Source organism: Populus alba, chromosome 13 (genome assembly GCF_005239225.2).
Source record: "Populus alba chromosome 13, ASM523922v2, whole genome shotgun sequence".
NCBI lineage: Eukaryota > Viridiplantae > Streptophyta > Magnoliopsida > Malpighiales > Salicaceae > Populus > Populus alba.
Window position 1 is genome coordinate 11809217 of NC_133296.1, and position 7644 is coordinate 11816860.

A 7644-nucleotide genomic window follows, 5' to 3' on the forward strand; every position below is an offset into this window, starting at 1 on the left:
TGTTGTATTTCCGCCAGATTAATAAAATAATTAAAGGGTTTAACCCTAGCAGTAAAGAGGTTTGCCTTTGCCATTGTTTTTGTAGCTCGACTCGTTCGATTTTAACGGAAGATGCCGGCGAACAAAGAAAATGAAAGCAGTGCACCGTTGTCAGCTGAAACAAGATGTTGGTGAGAGGAAGAGACGGCAGAGGAGAGGGTATAGTGTCGCACGTCAGATCGATTTCACGTAGAATTTGGGCGGCGCCTCCACTGTGTTTGACTGAGAGAGTAACAAATAACCAATTATGCATCGCCATCTGATATTTTACGAGGCAGCGGTCAAAAAAGGGATCTTGCTTGCGTGAAGAAACTTGTGGCGTAAGTAAAGGTTATTAATGAGTTGAGCTGTAGCAAGATATATAAATTATGTGACTCCGTACTCATCCCTTTGTTTAGACATTTATAATATAGTACAAGCATCTCTACTAACACGTATATATTATTTATTTACCTTCATAGGATTTCCGTGCTGTTCGGAATTGATTTTTTTTTTTGTTAAAATTTAATATTTTTTTAGTATTTTTAAATTATTTTAATGTGTTAATATAAAAAATAAATTTAAAAAAAAATCACATTCTCAAATATTATTGTAGCCTTTCATATATATGGTATGAGCACAATTGAATCTTCTTTTTTTATATATTAAAATTTAATACTTTTTAGTATTTTTAAAATTGTTTTTGATATGCCAATGTTAAAAATAAATTTTAAAAAATAATATTTATCACATTCTCTCTCAAATATGTATGAGCACATTATTTCATGCTTAAGGGTGAAATAGCATTTATCGCCACCGTTATTGTTTACAATTTGATACTTGACAGGGCAGATATTGTTTGTGAGCAAATCTATACTTTATAATCTATTACTATATATAAGATTATATAAAAGCGTTAAAAACTTTCAATTAATTATTATATTCTGAATATAAATTCTCGTTTCTGAAAAATAATTAATACAGTATTAATAACATCATAATACACAACTAATACTCATGTTCACAAGTAAAAAATATGATATTTCTCTTTTATTTATTCTTAAAAAAATAGATGGTTTTTAGAATTAACAAAAAACTAAAAGAGAAAGGGATTTTACCCATCTTCAAAAAAATATTGTTCACTATAATAGTTTTTTTTTGTTCTTTTAATTTTTTTTTTAATTTCAATTGCATCATTTAACATTAAGTTTATTGGGGATTGAACTTCATAAATTTTTTCAATTTATTTTTTATGAAATTATCTTAATCTCATAACTCAGATCATGAGTTTGATGAGTTGACTCAAGTTTTTTTCTTCTTTTTCTAATTCACTTTTCTCTCAATTACATCCTTCAATATTGGATTATTTAGTAATTAGGTTTTGAGATTTTTTTTTGATTTTTTTTTTATGAGATTATCTTTGTCTCATGACTCGATCACAGGTTTAGCTAGTAAGTTAACCTGAGTTAAATCAAGTTATTTTTTTGTGTATTTTTAATTGATTTTTTCTCTCAATTTTGTCTTTCAATATTAAGTTAATTAGAAATTAGGCTTTATAATTTATTTCATTTTGCTTTATATTGAGTTATCTTAGTCTCATGACCTGGATCGCGGGTTTGATAGGTTAACCTGAGTTGACTTGAGTCATTTTTATCCCTTTTTATTGATTTTTTTTCAATTTATCCTTCAACATTGGGTTTATTAAAAATTTTGTCTTCATAATTTTTTTCTATTTGCTTATTATGGGATTATCATGGTTTATGAAATTGACAAGTTAACCTGAATTAATCTAATATGTTGTCGTTTCAATATTTATAAAAAGATATCATCTTAAATATTTATTTCGAGTCAAATTATGTTTGTACATATCAGTTATTTGAGTTTTCTTTGGACCCGCCAAGGCTATCGGGTCATAACAGGTCAATTCTCACACATTTTTAATTTCTTTTTACTAAATAAATACTAGCAATGCTTAAATATTTTTTTTCAAGTTAAATAAACTGATAAAACCCGCGACGTGGTCCAAGCCAATGATTTAGTAAATCCTAAAACATACAGATTAATCACATCTTTTCATTAAATTTTTTTTTATTTATGAACCATATTATTATCCAAACAACTAAAAAAAGTTGGTGAATTCACTATAAACCAAGAAAGAAAACAATATGAATTGAAACAATATTTTTACTTTTTTGTCCTTCTTAACAAAAACTAATGGCCTTATTGATGGGGTAATATTGTCTTCCCCACATGACTCATTGTTCATTACTGATTTCATTGAGGCAAATCGGTCTTCTCATCTTTTTTTAATAGGGTAAAATTATTTAATTATATTTAAAAATAAAAAAATATTAAATTGTTATCCAGGGGCTTCTTCATCTTTTCAATTTTTATACACATTAAAATGAAAAAATTACCTTTAAAATCATTAATTATGAAGCTAGCATGCGGGGATGTTTTGTGTTTTCAACTTGTTTTTTTTTTTTTTGTTCTAATCAAGTTCAAAGATGAACAATTTGGTTTTTTAATAAATATATAATATTATTTAAAAAGAAAAAGTGATTGCTGCAATAATCACATGTACTAGCGAGTGAGAGATTTTAGTGCCTTTTGAGGTTGTCATACCCTTCTCACAGGAGCGCAATGTCACGACGACCCTTTTTAAACATGTTTTGAATAATTTTTTGGTGCGATATAAGAAAATCATTATCTAATATTATAATTATTAGTAACCTTACCTACAATATATTTTGCTAGCTAAACACTCAAACTTCTCATAAACTTAAAATCATTTAAGAATTAGTCTATGTAATTTTAACTTTACTTTTCACCTCTACGTACTTAAATGTATTTGAAATCAACTTCTATTATTTGTTTTCAAGATTCTCTTCATATTTTGCATATAAAACTATTGAAATGACTTAATTAAATACTCATAAGATAAATAATCTTCAACCTTATTAATCAATTTTTTATCTATAAAATTAATTTTAAATTTTAAAAACAAGACAAATAAATTTAATTTCCATCCAAAAAAATTTTATTTTAATTTTTTCAAAGAAAGGATATTCAAAAAATTAAAAGTATTGGATGGAGAATTAAAATTTATTTCCCAGAAAAAAAATTAAAATTGATTAATTAGGTTAAAAGGTTATTGAAGTTGAGAGTATACAAGTCATTTCATTAGTTTGATGTGCAAATTTTGGAGGGAACTTTAAAAAAATAACAAAAAACTTGATTTAAAGTATAAGAAGGTAAAAAATGAAATTAAGAGTACAAAAATTAATTCTTGAATAACAGAGGATTGAATAGTTTAGCCTATTTCATTTTGTTTAAAATTAGACATGCAAGAAAATTTAAAAGTAATTCTTTGATGGAAAATTTTTAGAATAATGAAGAGTGGGGAAAAAAACATTCAAAAGAAGAAACAACAACAAAGAAAAAATAAAGCAAAAATAGGAACCTATTCTTTTTAATGATATTTATTTTGTTATGGATCTTTATTTTTATTACATTTAAAAAAATTCATCCCTTGACTTTTTTATATTGGATCAAAGGTTTCAAAGATTAATGTTGGATTACTTTGTTTTTTTATTAGGTTTTTTTATAAAATTATTTTCAATTTTATCTTTTAGGATTGGTTTTCATGTTTTCTTTTTCTTTTTCTTTCTATAGGATTATTTAAATTTTATGCCCATGGTGACCTGATTAATAAGTTAACCCAAGTTAACTTAGATTTTTTTTATTGCTTTAAAAAAAATTAATTCCATGCCTAAAGATTTTTATTTTTATTGAAAATTTTGCTTTGTTGTTTTTTTAGGTTTGTCTTTTATGCAGTTAATCTTAGCCCCATGATGATGAAGAGTTTTGAAGGTTAATATTGATTGGCTTCGGTTTTTTTTTATGTTCTTTTTTTTATTTTTTATTTTTAATTTTATTATTTAACATTTATTTTTTTAGAGTTGGTCTTTGTGCTTCTTTTTTTTATCACTTTCCTTTCTATGGTGTATACCACTAGAAAAAAAAATTATGAAAAAATACCTGAAAAATAAAAAAAAAAACATAGAAAAGCTAATGAAAACCAAATGTAATAAATAAATAATAAAATAATTATGATGAAATATAATATAATGAAATCTAATATACCCTGGTTTAAATTCAACGGAAACAAGTCTCATGATCATGTAAGAATTTACTCATAAAGATTAAAGGTATATAAAGGTGAGACATATATGTGTGTTTGTGAAAGAAAATGAAGATGAAGAATTAAAGAGAAAAATAACGATAAGAAATATTGGTAACAAAGAGAAGTTACCGGATTTTTTGCATTCGTGAGGGGATAAACAAATTAATAGTAATTATATGAATTATTGAATTTATTGGAATCAATAAGAAGATAGCTAGATTGATGATAATTGTATGAATTACTAGATTTATTGGTATATGAAAGGGGATGGATGAATTGTTTGAAATTGTATGAATTGTCGGGTTTATTGGTATTCATAAAAAAATAGTCAAATTGACAACAATTATATGAATTGTCGGATTTATTAGAGGGATATCTTGATTGTTAGTAATTGAAGGAATTTTTTGATCCTTAAGGGATAACTAGATTGTTAATAAGTAATTGAAGTGTTGGGGTTGTAGCTGCTGTAAAGGATTGCTTGGGTGAAAAGATGATTAATGTGGATTAGCTGAAGATGTGCATAATAACCATGTAAAGAATTGACTTTGAGTTGTTAGTGTTAGTTAAAATATGTAACAGCAGATGTAGAATTATGGACAATATTTTTATGATTAATTTAATAATTAAATCTTTATGGTTTAGTATTTTGGTGATATGTAATTTATGTAATATTCTTTTTATCAGTGTAAATTAGCTGAAAATAATCTTGTACATGTTATGTTATCACAGTTGTTAACATAATATGCCACATAGATGAATTGTATGCATGCTATTATATTTGTAAATTCTTGAATTAAATTCTGAAGTTAGAAGTTGTTCATATTCTAAAACCTTTTAATTATTTAGATGTTAAATGTGTGGATGATTATTGTGTAAATCTAGGGAGTTGGGATTAATTTTAATTGAGATGTGATTTAGGATGTTTGGTTTAGGATTGTGAGATTAAGAATTGAGTTTTTATTATATTAAAGTATAATGTCGATAACTTGGTATGTTTAAAAATAAGGGAAACTTTGCCTATTTTTTAAAAAAGAAATTATGGTTTTAAGGAATGTACCGATATGTTTTCTTTGTTGTTTTGTTTTAGAATTATTTTTAAAAAAAGTTTCATACCATGAAGTTTTTTGTTTTGTTGTGTTTTTAGGTTTTCCTACAACATGATAACTTCTAGATTTATAATAATGATCACAAGTTCAAACGTTAATACAAGTTGAATTTGATTCTATAACTTCTGGATTTATAATCATGATCACGAGTTCAAACGTTAATACAAGTTGAATTTGATTTGTTTTTAGGTTTATTTTTCAATTTATTTTTATTTTTAATTTTATCATTTAAAATTTAATTTTTTTACGAATTGATCTTCGTATTTATTTTTCCTTTCCTTCATAAGGGTTTATTCAAATCATATGACCATGATTGTGGGGTTAGCATGTTAACACTGGTTGATCTACATATAATTTTTTTATTTTTTTTTTAGTTTCATTATTCAACATTGAATTGTTTTATAGTTGAGCTTTATAGTTTGATTCAGTTTGTTTTTTTATCGTTTTTTTTCCTTTTTATTAGCACATATAATCATTTGATTAAATAAAAGATTAGCAAAAAAAACTATATAAAAAAGATGTTTTTACCATGCACCACTTCATAAAATATTATTCATTGTAATAGTGAATATGTTTTTTTTATTCTTAATTTCATCTTATAACATTTTATTTACTAGAAATTAGGTTTTATAATTTATTGTATTTGCTTTTCTACGCATTTATCTCAATCTACTGACTTGCATCACGAGTTTGATTAGTTAACCTGGTTTTTTTTTTTAATCAAGTTTTTTTTAATTAGCATTTTTTTTTTCAACTTTAAACATTGAATTTATCATGACCCAGATCACAAGTTTTGCAGGTTAATTTAAGTAGACTTGGATTGTTTTATTGTGTTCTTCTTTTAGAATGGATTTTTTTTTTCCAATTTCATTCATAACAAATGCTTGGTTTAGAATTAAACTTCATAATTTGTTTTAATTTATTTTTTACGGGGTTATTCTAGTTTCATGACTCGAGTCGTAGGTTTGACAAGTTAACACCAATTGATTTGAGTCATTTTTCAATTTATTTTCAATGAGTTTATCCCAAATTCATGACTTGGATCATGAGTTTAACTTGTTAATATAGGTTAATTCGTGTCTTTTGTATTTTTTTTTAATTGATTTCTTTTTAATTTTATCATTTAACATTGAGAGAGTTAAGAATTAAGTTTCATAATTTATCTTGATTTACTTTTTATGTGGTTACTTGGTCCCATAACCCAAGTTGTTGGTTTGACAGGTAGACTCAGGTCAATTTTTATTCTTTTTTTTTAATTTATTTTTTTTCGATTTCATTATTTAATATTCAATTAATTGAAAATTAAGCTTTATAATTTATTTTATATGAGATTATCATGATTTCATAACCTAAATCACGGATATAAAAAATTAACTCAAATTGACCCTAATCGATCTAACATGTTATTGTGTGTGTGTGTATATATATATCATCTTGAATTGTTTTTTAATCAAATTATATTTTTAGTTTTTTAATCAAATGATATGCACTGGAGTGATCTCTAAACTGACAAACAAATCATATTAAGTTAATGTCTTCACAGTTTAAAGTTTTTTTAACTAAAAATAACACTGGCAATGATTGGATGATTTTTTTTATATTAAAAAAATATTTTACCCATAGCTTCACTTGTTTGGCAGTATGATTACAGTTACTTTTCAAATAATTTTTCGTGTCAAAATATGTCAATAATATTTTTTTTATTTTTTAAAATTTTTTTTTGACATTAGCCCATCAAAATAATTTGAAAACACTAAAAATATATTAATTTGAAGTAAATAAAAAATAAAAAAAATTTAATTTTTTTTAAATACATGGCTTTTCAAATAATTTTTCATGCCAAAATGTATACCAATAATTTTTTTAAAAAATAAATTATTTTTAACATCAGTATATCAAAATAATTTAAAAACATTAAAAACATATTAATTTGAAGTAAATAAAAAAATAAAAATTAAATTAATTTTTTTTAAAACACATAAACAAACTAACCAGTAAGAAGTGCTGTACATGGGGAGGGAGTAGGTTCCTGCAACAAGAATTTAGAACGCATACAAATACATTATTCAGAGAAAAAACTCATCGTCATTCATTCCTATAATAATAGGAAGGTGAAAGCTGGAATATCAGAAGAAAATCAATAAATTGTAGTAGAACGCATTAGGATTAGACAACAATCTATTCAAACAAAAATCGAAGAATCAGCTGATACGGGTCCGTCATCGCTCAGCTTCGTGATTTTACACCTACAAGTTATAATTCACTGTTGAATATCCATATGGGTCTGCTAATAGAATCAAGAACGATACTAACATAGATTATTAAACCACAAAA